General features: G+C 45.6%; 2 long non-coding RNA genes across 2 annotated transcripts; one reads left to right on the top strand and one right to left on the bottom strand.

Moving 5' to 3' along the window:
* Window positions 1-3,819: 3,819 nt before the first annotated feature.
* On the bottom strand, window positions 3,820-7,805 carry LOC144115771 (uncharacterized). The gene is made up of 3 exons (XR_013311536.1): window positions 7,648-7,805; window positions 5,913-6,111; window positions 3,820-4,278 (listed from the first exon to the last, which is right to left on the bottom strand). It is a non-coding gene; the product is annotated as an uncharacterized LOC144115771 (long non-coding RNA).
* Window positions 7,806-9,362: 1,557 nt separating this feature from the next.
* LOC144115772 (uncharacterized) lies at window positions 9,363-13,179 on the top strand. The gene is made up of 2 exons (XR_013311537.1): window positions 9,363-11,415; window positions 12,787-13,179. It is a non-coding gene; the product is annotated as an uncharacterized LOC144115772 (long non-coding RNA).
* The last annotated feature ends 4,502 nt before the right edge of the window (window positions 13,180-17,681 follow it).

Here is a 17,681-nt window from a genome sequence, read left to right as displayed (position 1 = left end):
CAAACAGCTTGTACATCCTCCAATGTATCAGCATGTGAAAGACAAATACAAATAACAATAAATAAACTGGCCACATGGGCGGACAGAAATGGTTTCCGGTTTTTCCCACAGTTTTTCCCACAGTTTCCTGCTGTCTTTCTGGTTTTTACCCTGCCTTGAAATGTGGGTGTGCAGCAAATAGTTTTGTTCTTCTGCTGTCTCTTAACATTTGTGCTGTCATTGTTCTTTAATAGGTGACTGTGCTATCCTTAAATTGGGGGTTTGTGCAGGAGGTAAGAAGAACACAGCATGGCACAGGCTAGAAATAAGTATTCTCTGTAACAAGCATACATGCGGGGAGCAGTGTTACTTTTTCTGTATCAACTGAATATAAGCATCAATTGCAAGTCACTGTTTAGCACATGAATCATATCTTTTCTTAGAAAGTTAAAGCAAATGACAGCAATGTAATAAAAATAATTTATTCCTGCACGTGAATAGTACACGAGTTCGCTGCATCACCCAAGCTGCAACATCTCAGCAGGGTACAGTACCTGGCAGTCAGCACAAGTGGTGTAACACAAATCAGTTACATGAAAGATGCACAAATCATACCACAAATATGTAGATAGGTTTTCAGTGAACTTTTTCAGTATGCAGAGAAAATCCCAGTGAGGTGCTGCATCCGCATTTGTGGATGCGACTTTGAGCCATTGTATATAGAATGCAGTTTCTACAAACACCGACGAAATAAAATGTGCTGGAATCTGAAAAGTCATGTAAAAACATCAAGCCGGGCATGCATAATGAACAAAAATAATCGCTTTCAAAATTGATGCCTCCATGTTGAACACTAGCCCTGGTATGGCTTCAGTAAGTTTGTCTTGGTTTGCTTGTTTTGCAAATGTTAACACATCAGAATGCATAAACTGCTCATTCTGTTACATAGCGACTTCATATGCTAGGAAAAAGAACTATATCATTCAGACCTTCTGACCCTCAATTTGCACATACAAGGTTGTAGCGCGGTATAGTGGTCCGGCTGCCAAAGACAACGACATGCCAGAGCACACCTTCCAAGTGCGAGCAGATCCGATTTTTCGTGGCTGCACAGTGGAATGGCGGCGGTATGCTGTCCCGCTCCCATCTGACTGAGCAGGTCCTGTCAGATATATTTTGTGGGGACCCGACGACGACTTGTGTCAATACTTCTCCACAAATTTGGTGACCTCGCTTCTTCACTCTCTGCTCCTGACCGGCGCTTGCCTCAACCACTTTGCTAGGCCTACCGCCGCCTGGAGCTCGAGACCCCGGCTGCCTTTCATCGTGCAAGCCATGGCCATGGATTCCTCCGCTCGTATACAGACTCCGCTGCCTCTTACGCCACCTAATCGTGAGCTCGCAGTCTCCGCCCTCAAGCTCCCAAACTATTGGTCATTAGACTCAGAACTTTGGCTCCTGACCATCAAGGCCTTGTTCCGTCAGCACCACGTCACTTCGCAGATGACCATGTTCGGCCACGTCATTGGTGCACTCACGCCTACAACTGCTGCGGTTGTTCGCGACATCCTATGTTCTCCTGCCAATTATCCTTATGATCATCTTAAGGCAACGCTCATCCAGTGCACTTCTGAAACGGAGCCACGTCATCTGCAGTAGCTCCTTACCTCGGAGATTGCAAGCCTACCGAGCAGCTGCGTCGTACGAGCACCCTGGCTGCAAATGTGGCTACTTCACACGACAGCGCACTCCTGCAGGACCTCTTCCTGCAGTTCGTGCCTCCGCAGGTGCGCATGATCCTGAGCGCGTGTTTGTCTCAGACCCTAGAATCCCTGGCTGAGCTGGCCGATAAGATCGATGCCAATAAGAAGAGAATCGGGTAGCGTTCAGGGACTGTGGCCTCATTAAGTGCACGGTCACCAGTCGCCGCTCTTCTTGAACACCATGTGGAGGGGCAATGCCCAAGGACTGGAGGAGGGAGAGACACATGAAGCCAAGGTCCAGCATGTGCCCAATGTCACGCTTGGCGACAGCAAGGCGATACAGTGCGAGGCGACGAGTGCGAGCAAACACGGGAGGCCCAGTTGTCACAAGGTTGCGAGAGAGCATAATGGATCACTGGAGAAGATAGAAATTTTTTCTGTGGACTCTGGCATGCCCCTTATAAGAGTCTGAAAATTTTCGTCCCTTTGGTTTATGGGGGTTTAACGTCCCAAAGCGACTCGAGCTGTGAGGGACGCCGGAAATTTCAACCACGTGGGGTTCTTTAACATGCACTAACATCGCACAGTAGATGGGCCTCTAGAATTTTGCCTCAATCGAAATTCGACCGCCGCGTCTGGGATCGAACCCACGGTAAGGTGGCTAGAATGGAAAGGTGTGAAAAGCGGCCGGGGAAGCATGGCCCCACAGCGCGCCGATGCCCTGTGGCGGCGCTGAGGGCAGAGGCGCAGTAAAGCGCGCAGCCGAAATGAGCGCATCGCGTTGGCTAAATTTTTACCACTGAGGCGAGAATGAGCCCGTTTCACTTATCGCGCGTTTACTGTGGGTGCCAAAAAATGAATCTTTACCATAAAATAATGTTTACTCAGCTCGCATCATTATTCCCTTGAAAATATGCTGCTTCACAAGCCCAGTTTGCATTGCGCAGCTGGACTGAAGCGCGTTTTGTGCATGCACATTTCGACACGCTGCCCAGTACCAGGATGTGAGGGACGCCGTAGTGAAAGGTTTCGGAATAATTTCAACCACCTGGGTTTCTTTAATGTGCACTGACTTTCTGCATTGCGCCGCCATCGAAACGCAGCCACTACGGCGAGAAGGAGAACAGGTTGTATTGTGTGCCAAAGGACTTCAAAACGGCAGTCGCCATTGGCTGAAGGCGCCCCAACCACAAAAACCAACATACAAACCAGTTTTTGATGGCGCTTGCGAACCTGTAGCATGTATGCCATCTTTACGCTCATGTAGGCAGGGACCCTGAAACGGGTGGGGGGGGTCCCAACATTTTTCCAGAGGGGGCAGCGCCTCCCGTCTCCAGTTGCTGGCACTTGGATCAGATTGCTGACAATTGAAACACTTCAGTTCTAAGACTCTTAATGCAAAGCACAGTGGGGCTGAGCTACCTGGCTTCGTAGCCAGTTGTAAAGTATTTCGTATATGAGTAACCTAAACCAGTCATGTCCCAACAGAAGTCAACTGTCTGGCCCGTGCACATGATCATGATTAGCAGAATTTAAATAAACTGTGCACAAACTTTTTTATTGCAATTGATCACTCCTCGTGCGTATAAAGCTTCCCATTTCAAATCGTTTTATTTTGCCGTGAATATTTTCACTGTTCGTTCGAACTCACAACCACTGGCACGCGGCTTTATCATTTTGTCTTGTAATGAGAGATGCGACCAGACTTATTTCCATTGATCGTGGCCAGTGCAAATGCTTCCACATTTTTCCAGATTGTTATAGTTGCTTTTGTTCCTTAACTTTTGTTCCTTGCAGCTTTAAATTGAGCGCGGCTAAGTACTGCAGGCATTCAGTTCGATGACCGCCGAGCACGCTTGTGGCTATCACCGCCGCCGAGTCATTCAGTTTTTAGTGGGCGCGAGTGAGCCCCTTAAACAGTTTCATTTGGATGTTTTTTTCGTTGTCTTCCTGACTGCTGGAGCGTCGTCAGCACAACTTCCGTGACAGTTTGCATTATCCTTTGGTAAATAAATAATAAAAATAAAATTTATTGTGTAAATGAGCATTAAATAATAACAAAATAAGCTCGAAGTCTTGCCCCCTGTATGTAAGCAATCTCCGAGGATTCTAGACAATGAAGCAACACATCTGATAATGAAATCGTTTATTTAAAAGTGAGGGGGAAAACTTTTGCAGAATTTGACCAACACACAGGTACGTTTCAGTGTTTTCCTTTTTTCACACTATTCTCCTCACTTATACCGTTAAGCAAAAAGCGAATCCTTGTCAGGCAATAAAGACGCACAACTCATGCCGTCAGCGCAACAGTATGCTCAGAAGAACCAATTTTTGGCACATCACCAACTGACTGTAGCATCTCTGCCGCAGCTTCGGCATGCAAGCGCATTCAGCTGAACGCATGTGTTTATAAGTTTGTTTTCAAGGACGTTGACAAGACTGTAAAATGATACTGACGGCTATAAAATGCCCCCAAGGTCCCACTCAGTAGTTCCCTCAGGTGGAAGTTCTTTGGGAATGTTGCCTTTATCACAGAGACATGCTGCTCCGCAAGCTTCACAATGAGTTGTCCAAGCACGCTTCCCAGCCACATAGCCTGCAATGTAATAAGTGGCGCATCGCTGTGTCGCACTGCATAGCTGTGATGGTCTACAGCCACTTTCGCTGTTGAAGGCACCTCGACCTCGCATGAGAAAACGTTGCTACAGACACTCCAAAACAGGTGACGAAACGAACTAAACTGCTATGGCGTATGCAAGGCCAGCAAGGCCAACGCGGCTGAGCCATAGAGAAACATACATGCGTAAAGAGCGGACACTCCAATAGGGCCCTCCGGCCTAGCTACTACACAGCCGCCAGCGCCCCGAGCGGGTGGTCAGACCGCTAATTTCATCCTCGGAGATTTTAGGCATGTGCCTCAGCTCTGTTTCAGTTTCGGTTTAGATAGCAATGCTTTCGATTCTGATTTACCTTTGACTATTAAAGTATTCAACTACATCGTCTAAGTGGAGCACAAGTGCTTTTATATTTCATTTCTAAGCATGCCATACATAAGACGTAATACACTCACGGATTGCTGACCTTTACTGGAAATATCACCACGCTTCTCAAAGAACCTGCGCAAGCTGAATTAGTTCATGCAGGTTGGAACAATGCAATCAGAGCTGTTCTTACTTTAATTTTGTGCCGTCATTGAGCCGCCTCTTTCAGTTGCAGACAGAGAAGGGAGTGGTTTTCACACAGAGTTTATTTTTGCTTGTTTGCAATTTGAACTGTACAGAAAATAATACTGGATCACACACAATTATAAAATGCATCATAATACAAAAAGCAATAAGAAAGAAGTTATGGTAAAGCCGTTGGCACCATGTCACGAACAAAAATATTGCACATATGCTCTGCGGATTTGTCATCCAAAACATCACCCGTGCGAAGAACACAACAGGAGTTGTCAATATAGCTAGACACAAGTAAGGGGTTAAAAAGGCACATATAGCGTGCTCGATTCCTGCACATCAGCAGCTTTGAGCGATATGTTCATAGACTCTTCAGAAATACAAGCACAACATATTCAATACATCATAGTAACGCAATAGTAAGCTTGCACTGTTCGTAAACTGGGATTAGTGCGATTTTTTGGTCAAGGTGTAGACACCACGCAAAAAAATCCACATTCGTGCGGCACGCTCTTGTTCTAAAACATGTCAAATATGGACAAATGGCAAACAACAACAACGTAAATCGTCTCTTCGAAAAAGGCTGCAGTCGCCTTCGAGAACAATAAATAAGTAAAACTTTCTACAAGCATTGTCCTACATGTACAGAATTAAGTCCATATCTTTACTAATTATCGAACCTAGCAAAGGGAAGGAAAGATGTAATGAATGATCAGCGCAATACTGAACTTAGCGACGGATATATGTAAGTGAACCCTGTGTTCTATTGGCAACAATTAGAAACAATGAGACATCAGGCTTTAAATTTGTCCAGCTGTCTGCCAGACACTGATTTCTTGAAGCGAATGCCAAGTTTCTATTGATGAAACGTACATGCCAGAAAAGGCGAATTCTATATATTTTATTGAGAAATGTACGTTTCAGTCGCTGGGATTATATCGAGTGGGTCCTGTGGTAATCATAAATCTTAGCTGATAAATACAATTCAAGGCTTCATTGGCCGGGCGATTTTGTCAAGCGTTTAAATATATGAGAAGCGCACACTGAAAATTACCTTCAGCTAGCTGACAATCCGAGTATCCTGTAGACTGAGCAGTAGGAATAGCCATCTTCTTCAGCGAAGTCATCCCGGGGTCCATGAAGTCATCTGCGGTGAAATGGTCCCCGCAGGTGCGGTACGTGGCGTATACAGCTGGGTCGGCGACTTTTCCAATAGGTCGCCCCTCTTGGCACACTCGATCCAAGCCTTCGACCTGAAATAATTATGGCGCAGTATAAACTGTAATTATTCGCTTCACTGGCTGACTAAAAAAAACGCGCATAGTAGCCGGTTCTAACAAGAGATTGGCAGCACTGTTTTATATTTTCTTTAAAGTACACAGAGCAGGCGTCAATCACCTGCTGTCATGAGGAATGCATAAGAGCTTCGTCCCCGGCTTCCTTTGTCTTTGCCCGTTGTTCCCACACCATGAAACGCAGCAGTAGCACCCGTAATTTAATCCGCTCCGTGGCATATTATTGTGGGCTTGTGTACAGACTAAAGATTGTTGCAGTCATCAAACGGCAAAGAGAAATATATCGCAGCAAAAACAGACAGAAAAGAAAAATAAACTCGCTGATGACAGTTATTTATAATGATTGCAGGCAAGCATATCGTTTATGAAAAATTCTAACTAGCTTCAATCCCTTGCGGAAGCGAGCTGACGTAAACTGATTTTTTGTCTATAAAGCAATGACTGTTGTCGATGGTTGTCTCTGGTTTTCTTCCAGACCGTACCTATATGCGGTACGGACCAGAGATAAACTTTCATTCTACAGTGATCGCACACTGTGGTAAAGATTGCGTAGATCGCAGTATCCGCAACGATTTTCTTATACCCCTTCCCGTGGGCACTTTCGATTGTGATCGAGTCCTCGACCGGGATCCGACTTTCAATCGCGATGGAAAATGATCGCTGTTATAGCGGACCAAGGATCGGGAGTAGAACAGCCCTAGCGCAAAAGATGTCACTAAGTAGGTCCGAAACACCCAACAAAATTTGCAAAGTTGGCAGAAAAGAGTCCTTGTATAGTACTTTTTCCAGAAAAAAAAAATATTCAATTTGGTATTATGGCTAAGAAACATACCTATCAATGCCGATCACCTGGAATTCTCTGAAACACATCATGTCGGCGGTATTGACACATATGAGAAATTATGCCTGAATAAAACGCATTATCATTTCTTGTACTGCAGTCTAAAACAAGCATTTCTGTTTACGTTTTAGGCTTCTCTCTCTTGCTGTTCGTTTCCTAGCACTCTGACACCTAAAAAGCACGTAGTAGGTTTCGAACGCAATCGGGCAGCTCGATTCCGATGCTCCGATGGCAGTCAACTATTCCTAAACGCGGCTGAAACGCGATCGGGGCATATTGAGGCCCGATTAGGATCTGATCGATCACGATCAAAACTGCCCGCTTCCCATGTGACAATGGTATTTTCACGTGGTCGATTTAAAATGTGCATTACACTGTTCGACCCATGTCATATAAAAGGCTTGTGTTACGATACGGGTGAGCCATCGATAAATTTTGTTTTAAACCGAACGTGTTGCGAGTGTCTTTTGGAAAATTACGCTTTCGAAGTAATTCACATGCAGTTCCGGAAAAGAACAAACGGATGGCTCACGGCTCATATTATATGCTACACGTGCATAATGCGTACACGCAGCATAACAAACGACTTGCTACAATGTTCTGAGCTCAAGAAACATCAAAATTAGTCCTGCAGGGAAAAGGAAACAACTTGCCGGAAAAACGAGGCGACGCGTTGAAAAGCGCGGTGAGGTGGGCGTAACCGGCGGCACATGACCGGCGCAACGCTTGGATGGAACCCGGTGGACATGTGATAAGCTATCGACCTTTGAAGTAGAGTGAAAGTGAACAAGCCACCTGGCGGGTGGTCAGACCTTTTTTTTGCTCGGTTGCAAAAACGGCTTGAGTGTCCGCTCTTTACGTAAGTATAGTTAGAGGGGCTTACTATTATAGTGCCTAGAATATACTGGCTAGTGTGCCGAGCGCCAGCACTGCGCAATGGGAGATGGTGGCTGGAAATTGGGCAACGGGGAGTAGGGAGGTTAGCTTTGGGAGCACATGGCAATACACCAAATCAGGGGGTACAGGGGGATATGGGATGGGCGTCTTTCGAGAGCAGAGAGGCTAGCAGTAAGATAGCATTTGAGGAACGATTGAGAAGGATGGAGGAAAAGCGGTGGGCTAGGAAAGTTTTCAGATACCTGTATATAAAGAATGTTGACACGAAATGGAGAAAGCGAACTAGAAAATTGACAAGCAAATATCTGGACAGCAGTAAGGCGGCAAATCAGCATTTATCGGTTAAGAAAAAGGTTAAAGGAACAGAGAGAGCTTTGTGTAAAACAGGGATGCTGACGAAATCGGCACTGGAAACATACCGGACCTTTAAACAGGAAATTGTCAAAGAAAATATCTATGATAATTGTAGGGGAAGTTCTTTGTTGTTTGAGGCTAGGACTGGAGTTTTGCGGACTAAGACGTATAGAGTCAGGTACCAGGAGATAGACACTTTGTGCATTGCGTGCGGAGAGGAGGAGGAAACGGCTGAACACTTGATACTCTTCTGTAAAGGGCTTCACCCTACAGTGGAAGGCAGCGGGGCTGACTTACCCAAGGCATTGGGGTTTAGGGATAGTGAAGGGAAAGTGGATTTTAAGAGGTTACAAGTAACCAAGCGAAGGTTATCTGATTGGTGGCTAAAAGCAAGACAGGAGTAAAATTTCACAAGACATGGCTAGGTGGCTTGAGCCACCGCCCGATGTAAAGGGTTCAGCCGTATCCATCCATCCATCCATCAATGGCGGCAGAGGGCGCTGCTTGTCGGGAGGGTACACGAAATGGAGAAAGCGAACTAGAAAATTGACAAGCAAATATCTGGACAGCAGTAAGGGGGCAAATCAGCATTTATCGGTTAAGAAAAAGGTTAAAGGAACAGAGAGAGCTTTGTGGAAAACAGGGATGCTGACGAAATCGGCACTGGAAACATACCGGACCTTTAAGCAGGAAATTGTCAAAGAAAATATCTATGATAATTGTAGGGGAAGTTCTTTGTTGTTTGAGGCCAGGACTGGAGTTTTGCGGACTAAGACGTATAGAGTCAGGTACCAGGAGATAGACACTTTGTGCATTGCGTGCGGAGAGGAGGAGGAAACGGCTGAACACTTGATACTTTTCTGTAAAGGGCTTCACCCTACAGTGGAAGGCAGCGGGGCTGACTTACCCAAGGCATTGGGGTTTAGGGATAGTGAAGGGAAAGTGGATTTTAAGAGGTTAGAAGTAACCAAGCGAAGGTTATCTTATTGGTGGTTAAAAGCAAGACAGGAGTAAAATTTCAGATTCCGGAGCCCTCCACTACTGCACCTCCTCTTCCTTTCTTCTTTCACTCCCTGCTTTATGCATTCCCTTACGGCGCGGTTCGGGTGTCCAACGATGTATGAGACAGATACTGCGCCATTTCCTTTCCCCAAAAACCAATTATTATTATTATTAAATTTCACAAGACATGGCTAGGTGGCTTGAGCCACCGCCCGATGTAAAGGGTTCAGCCGTATCCATCCATCCATCCATCGTACTGCCGCAGCAGACGACGTGGTTTTCTCGCGTCGGAAGGCAGCAATTAACCTGGTCTTGTGAGTGCGCGATTAACCTGCTTGTGCACGTACTTTTGTTGACCGAGGTGCAGTTTTTGTTGTCCTGTGCGGGTGCTTACACATGCAAGTCATCGCATCCGCTGCTCCCTGCAGTTCTACGGTGATCGCATCTGTTATGGGCGAGCGTGTATCCGTGGCGCGTGTTTTCAGCGTGCCGTAAAATCGTGGACTGAATTTCCGAATGTTCTTTCCCGTACCCATCACTTAAGGAGCTACATGTGACAGCAAAAAAAGATGCCAAAGCTACAGTGCAAAGAGAAGGCTTGCTTTGTGCCACTGTGTAAAAGCGGTTACCGCTCGAACAAGGAACGTGTTTCCATGTTTGCTGCACCATCTGATGCTACGCGGCTTGCAGAATGGGAAAGAAACATCAAAAGAGAGGACACAAGGCTGACGCCAGCTGGTGTGGTTTGCGAGAAACATTTTGAGAGCAGTTATCGAGCGCATGTTCAGTTACCGTAAATGGTGTTACCAGCGAGCTTCCCCGCGATAAACCGCGTCTGAAACCCGACGCCGTGCCTTCGATATTCACGCATTACCCAGAACACATTCTGCCTAAAGTGTCAGCAAAGAGAAAAACAAGAAATCTGCGCCAACAAGAGCCTCCAGCAAAGCGTCACAGGCGTGCTACGTCGGAATGCCTCCGAGTTGTGCTCAGCCGTTGAGAATGCTGAATCGGTGAGCATGGAAGCATCTGGCGCCAATAGCGGAGCTGCAGTAACTGAAGTGCACCACCCCACGCTGTGTTTCTGCAGAAGGAAGCGCTGCTGGCGAAGTGCAAAATGTTGGTGAACGGCCGCGAACCACCAACGATCGTCCGCATCCGTTCTTCAACGTCGCTATTCCATGCAGTGGCATGGATGAAAGTGCCATCCGTGCCAGTCGATTCATTAGCGTACGTCCATTGTGAGGCTGAATAACTTCGCTAACCTCTTCATTGAAAAGATAGTAGCATTTGCGAAGCCTTTACTTGATGGACAATCAGTGGCAGCCACGGTTTACCTCAGTGGAAGGGAAAAGTCAAAACACATCGTCACAATTAACTTGCGAAGAGGCCGAAACCTTGATCAAAGAAGTTGCCTTGACAAATCTTTGTGGTGCATGCGGCATAAAGCCGGCCTCGGGAGAGCATATCTCCTACAAAGGCATGATTTTGCTGAGAAGTGTTTATTATCTGTGAGGTCCGAAGGTGAGTCCTGCGCTTTCTGCAAGTACCAAAAGATTCTGGCTCAAAACCAAGCGTGCAGAAAAAAGAAAAGCACAAGTGAAATTGCCAGGAAATCTGATGAAAAGAAACAGTCCAAGAACATTTCTCGAAGCCTGTCAAGAACTAAGAAACTATTGGCAAATACAAGGATACAGGTGGCTCACATGAAAGAGCGAAATGAGGCTCTTAGTGAAGAGACATTTAACAGCAAATTTACATCTCTTCCCTCAAAGCAGCAGCTGGCTGTAGAGTTACATGTTTCCTTGCTGCAAGATGAAAATCACACAAGGGGACGCGATACGATGATGAGTGGATTTTGGAATGTATGCTAGCTGATGAGGATGCGAAGCCCGAAGTTGTATGAACATCTCCGCGGACAATCTATTATGGTTCTGCCAGGGCGAACTTGCCTGAAAAAGTACCTCCAGCACTTCAAGGGTGGCTTTAACTGGCCTCAGTACAAAGGTCTTCAATGCCCAAAATGAAAAAAACAAAGACCATGGATGCTTACAGTCGTCACTGTGGCTAGTCATTGACTAAATTTAATAATGCTTTTGGAGCACCTAAGTGTGAAATCAGCTGTTGAGTATAGCTGCACGGAATTCTTGGACCGTTCTGTGTATACGGTAAAAGCTCTTTGATTCGAACTCCGTAATTCGAAAATCCGCTTAATTTTAATTCTGCCGGTGCGGTCCCGGCCAACGCTATGGAAGTCTATGGCGTTATTCACATTGCATGTGTTTACTCGTTCGCATATATATATATATGTTGTTTTTTATGCTGCTTTATAAGTAATTTTCTTAAAAAAAAAACTAATTGATTGGCACTAGATATTAAAAAAAAAGAAACATTCCCCTATGCACCTTGATTTCGGTGACGAGTGCTAAATGTGCAGCTTCTAGTTCAGAGACTCAAAACAAACCCTGAAACCTGTAGTTAGCTGCCTCCATGCCTTTTTACTATTATCTTAATAAAAAACCACTACCACCACGCTGGCAAGACGCCGATGCAAACGTAAACGAAGTGACGGTACCGACCCCCGATTACAGTGCCCAAGGTTCTAGACATGGAGGTTCCATGGTTCTAGAGCACTGTACCCCGATAGATGCCTTCAACGTGCGGCGGCGATAGCTTTCATTTCGGCAGCTGCTAGAACGCACCGATAGCCAGTCAGAAATCACGGAGTCTGCTTTTACGTCACATTTCACGTCACTCCGTCCTATGACGTCATAAGAGTTCTTGAGTCTGAATCGGAGCGGCGGGAAAAACTTTTTCAACTTCGAATCCAATTTCTTTGAAATAAATGCATCTTTCGCTCCCGGACAAGCAGCCACAAAGCCATGAAATGCCGAAATATCAGATTCTGCTAACAAAAAAAATTTGATAGAGTTCTCCTCACTGTCCCTTTAAAGCAATGAGAAATCCTGCGTTTAGCTGTCATGGAGACTATGTGGCTTCTAACCTGGATACAGATATGAATGGCTACCTCTGTAAAGATCTTTTGAGGCCAACAATTTTCAGTCTACTGTGGCTGACATGACTGAAACACTTGGAGTAGCACAGATCTTCCGTAACAGCATGACCACCTTTGTGTTTAGATGTGGCGTTCCTGTGGAATTTATTCAGGCAGATATGATCCCAAGAGAGAGATGACTCACGGCAACAGCACGGCTGTGTAAAGTGTTGGTTAATACCATGGCCACTTGCATGTAGCTTGCAGCCAATCCTACTTCCTCTGGAGTCGTGTGGGTGGCACTTGCAAGAACTAGGTTGCCACTCTAAATGTGACATTAAAAATTCCACCCAAGTGAACATTAACTATTATGCTTTATTCCAGATAGAAAAGGTGAGTTGCAGCTAACTCTTAATTCAGTGCTGAAGTACATTTGTGTGTGTGCCTCATTTCTTGCTAACTTTAGTAACCCAAAAAACTATTCTGCTCTCAAGGTTTCTGTCATGGTAGCCAATGCTGACATTGTCTGGTTGGTCCCTTGCAGCAATTTGGAGTCGATAGCCAAGAATGTGCCACGAAGGATGTTACAGGTGCTACGCAAGGCCACTCCGTGCTATGGCTGCCAGCGGCCTGTGTTTCCAGCCACTGCAGCTAGCGTGACTTTCAGAATGGAGCTACGTGGGACAGTTTTACCTGGCGGTGGTCAGCTAGTGTGGGTCCCCACACATGATGGCCGGGTGCCAGTGCGAGCACTCATCTGCTCAACCAGGTGCCTCCCTCACTAAGAGCTTGTAGCAGCAGCAGCGGCCTTGCGCACCAGTCGTCGAAGTGCGGCCGAACTGAGCTCACTTCTCGTGCCAGTGTCACGTGCCTCTCGGCTACATGCCATCAGACGTTCTAGCATTACAGCCATTAAAAGCAATCATTTTTCCTTCATCATGCCGGCCTCATGCTGATGGGCGCAACAAACTGGTGACCCGGTGAGCTCACTTTTGCAGCTATCCGGTACACCCCGTCGCCCGTTTCGACTACTACCTAACAAGGCAGCACATGCCTCACCCCGCAGACCTCATGCTCAGTGCCATCCGCCGTTGTTTCGCCATTGCCCGTGGCCGAGGCATCGGCTCCACTTCTATGTCCACTTTTATGCAATAGTCTTATGGAATTCCTTACCCGATAACATAGCCGAATGCACAGACAGAAAACAATTCCGCAATAAACTAAAACTTCAGCCATCCTGAATAGACTGTACCCTTTGTACTCTTTTGTTACTTAGTTTGGTTCCATTTCTGCGCCTTGGTGTAATTTTCTTTTGCGCTTGCTTGTTTGCTGTTATTTGACTTAGATGTATGTCTGCATTTTTTACTGTATTTTTTCCTTGCTTTTGTTTTTGCTTGCCTTCATTGTATTTTGTATTTTGCTCTTCACATTTTTCCACGTTCAAGATTTTGTACATCATGTTAATTTGCCCCCCCTTATGTAATGCCCTCGGGCCCTTAAGGAGAAAATAAATGAAATGAAATGTCTTCCCCATGCCATATCTTCGCCCGCACCAACTGAGCCAGCGCAAAACTACCCCCCAACCGCCGGCCCCACCCGTAGGCTGTCCAACTGAAGAACGCCTAGCTCGCCTCCCATTCCTCGATGACTTTTCCTGCCTTGTGCTTCCGTCATCCTCATCTTTTGGCTCCCCTCGCCCTTTGCGAGGCAGCCAGGCTCGACCGCCAGAGCTCTTCCGCCCAACAGCCTTCCCCAGCTCTGACCCAGCCTTCACAAAGCTAACTGTGTCCTGGACTTGAGAACCTGTACAAACTTTTACATACTGTTTTTTCTTTTATCGTGCATCGCGCTAGGGGGGAGCGCTGATGAAGAAGATCTGCCTCGTGCAACAGAGAACGCGCTGGGCAACCGACCTTTCTAACAACGTCAACAGCCTGCTCCGCCGGCTCACCAGCCGCGGCTACCGGGACGTCCAATAAATGTGGTTCGTCCACCACAAGCTGTCTTCCTGTGTGCGGTCATCTTTTTATGCCTCAACATGGCTGCACATGGAATGTCGAAGTTGAACATTCTACTCTGCTGAAGGGGCATTCCATTGTGCCACACATCACCAAGACTACTGGTGCAACATTGAACTGCATGATGTCAGTGTTTAATAGTAGCAGAATTAAGATGGCACCCGAAGTAGGGGCTGTTTGCCATTGTTGAAATATACCGATATGAGCCTTCAGCTTCGCTTATTAATAAAGCACTCGTACTCATGTGCAAGACTTGCACTCCAAATGCGAACACTGCATGATGCAGGTTTTACTTCAAAACAAATTTTGGCACTTTTATATGTTCGACAAGGTAAGTTGTTGGGCGAGGTGGTTTCGATATTCCGTGACTACAGTGCAACGAACGGGACGTAGAAGGACACAGGCAAGGACACAATACAGCGCTAACTCACAACTGTTATCTTTATTAACTGCCAGTCAGAATAAGTACCCGACTGGCGTCCAGAAATGGAAAGCAATGGATACAAGTCACAAATAAAAAAAACTATATATTAAGCACATGCGTGTCAGCATTCGCAGTCGAGGTATCGTTTTTTCTTTTTCTGACAGCAATACGGAGGGTGTGCGTATACATTCTTCCGGGAGCCTTGCTATGGTGTGCTCCTATAATTTCTCTTGTCAGTGAGTTGCGGTTCCTACCTATCTCAACACACTCGTTGTACAATGGCTTGCAGGCATTGATGCCATCTTCGTCATCATCATCATCACTTTTGCAGTCTCTACAGTGTATGGCTACATGGCCTACTATGGGGCCACGTGAGAGATTATAATCATGCTCCTTTATTCTTTCGTTGATACATCGGCCGTATTGCTTCCCACAAGATAGCGGCAAAGAGTAGATGACTCCCTCCGGGCAGGGGACAAATTGTTTTGCATGCCTTTTCATGCAGCCGCGTGGTTCACTGTTGGCCGAATTAACTTAACCAGACTGGACAATCGAATAGGTGCCGAAAACACAACATAAACCCCCCCATGCTTTCTAATTCTCTCCAGGGTGTGCGAGACCTGATGTAGATATGGCACAATGGCAACTTCTTTTCCTTTTATCCTTTTTAATTTTACTATTGACATCAGACCAACTTTTTCTGCAGTTTTTCTGCAACTGAAACCAAAACTTCTGAAGGGTAACCGGCCTGTGTCAAGCGATCTACTTGGTTGTGGAAACTTTGCTCCAGCCTGTGCTGACATGATTTCTTTAGAACATTTATAAAACTGAATGCACAATTTCTCTTTTCACGAGTTTCGAATGGGCTGATCAATATGGCAGGATGGGTTTTTGACCACGGGGCTCAAAAGCCCAACATACATGGGATGAAGTGAATTGAAGTGAGAGATCTCCTGATAAAATCATTAAGTGGTACTTCATGTGTTAAAATCATATATATGTGAATTTCTTCCAGCATCAAATATTAGTTACTAGTCAGAGTTGTGCACTTTCTGTCTTGTACATATCCTTTTGTTCCACTGACATCTTCAAAAAATGTCCACCTTCTAGCTCAGATTAAAGCATTTCAACATTATCATTACTTTTATTGTTCGATGTTTTCTTTTGCTTAGAAGTGTGCCATCGAGAGTGGGTGTGTGTGGCTGTGGCTACCGTCCTAAATCGGAATGCGAGAAAGTACTTTCTGCTGCTTGATATGCAGCTGTATTCTCAGCTGGTACCAATACATCTTCATTTCACAAGTAGTATTTGTGCACATTCTTTGCACCAACAACCTTACAGGCTCTTTTGCAAGTACCACTAGTTTCTTTGCATGCAAATCACAACACAGAAATTGTGTGTTGCGGTTTGTTTTGTTAAATTACTGAGGCTTCAAAACTTGTCAGATTTGGCTAAGCCCAATAGAAAAACTGCTACTGCATATTGAACTCTGGAAACTGGGCTAAGCCATGCTTGGAAAAGTGAGCCCAGCTACTGTTTGATGACTTGAGTTGACATTTACTGAGATAACCGGCTCTTGCGGGTTGCGTGTGTTGATAAAGAAAAAACAGCAGATTTCTACGGCGGACGAAAAGAAAATGTCGACGTGCATTGATGAGAGGAGGTGGCCGGTGCGTCTTCCCATTTGGAATGAACTGCGATAAAATATGTGGAGGCATAGAACTTAATGCGGTGCTGTTCACTGGCTCTGGCTTCTTTAAAAAAAAATTTGCGTTCTGATCCGTGCTATACCTACATTAGCCCACTGTAGGAATGTATGCATGCTGTTCAATGTTTCCGTGTTATGCATTGGTTATGCATGCACAAGGAACACCCAAAAGAAGGTCGTCACTGATGAAACATGTACGCACTTATTTCGTTGCGTCGCTTGTAAGCATCCAGTGATTACGTAGCGTGTATGACATGTCTGCTTAGAATCATCGCCTGTTATCGCCGTCTCGGAGAAAGCGTCTGTTTTCATTTTCATTTATGTCAAGCAAGCGGCGAGCCAACCAAACATGCAGAACTATCGCACTTGAAGAGAGAAGTCGGACACTAAACCACGTGAGAGCGCGGACAAGAGCACGTGCGATGGAGGCTACGAACTTGGGCTCGAAAGCAACACAGAGATAAGTTGCAATGGTCAGTTCTGAGACTGCTGTGCAGTGTACTAGTACTTCCGTCATTTCCGACTGGCAGATGTCAACACCACTTCAGTCACATAGTCCGAGGTTATGCTCATCTTGTCAGCTGACCGGACTTCATTTTTCAGAGCCTAGTTTGTATGGGTGTAAAGCTTCTGGTTGATATCCAACTAGTCAAGTTTTAATCCTGAATGACTAATGCAATGAAATATACTGCAAAACACAATGTTTGTGCTAAACTTCAGTTCTTGCAAACCATGGTTATACGTGGTTTTGGACAAGTTAGTATCTTAACAAAAAATACATTAATGAGATTAATTTAGAATTATATTGTTGCTGGTTTATATTCAACTTTCACAAAAAATTGCAGTATCTCTACCAGCCATATATTTGTTTTCGTAAAGTTGGCCTGATTGTAAGCAGTGCACACTGAGCATTGCCCTGCGAAATTTTGAGTGCTTTGAACCAGAGCTTTGTAGTTTCAGCTCCAGGGTTGTTGAAATGTATTGCATCATCCTGTGCAGAAAGCACATTCTTATGTGCAGTCTCTGGCACACTTGCTGCAGTGAATGGACAGCAATCAACACACTTAAGGTGGCAGCTCCACTGCCGCCATCTTCTGAGTAGTTCAGATTCTGCTACCAGGCTACCAGAAAGTGTCTTCCCATCTTGCCCCCTGGTTTTGGTTGAGATGTTGAGATATGTGTCAGGTCCTTTCTTGACCCGTGCTGCATGAAGCCTGCTTTGTCGCCATGCCTGCCTTCAAAGGGTTATAAACAAACCATGGCAAACCCGGCTGCTTGTCCCCGTCGTG

Source organism: Amblyomma americanum, chromosome 1, assembly GCF_052857255.1.
Source record: "Amblyomma americanum isolate KBUSLIRL-KWMA chromosome 1, ASM5285725v1, whole genome shotgun sequence".
In the NCBI taxonomy this organism is placed as follows: domain Eukaryota; kingdom Metazoa; phylum Arthropoda; class Arachnida; order Ixodida; family Ixodidae; genus Amblyomma; species Amblyomma americanum.
This window is presented reverse-complemented; position numbering and strand designations above follow the sequence as displayed.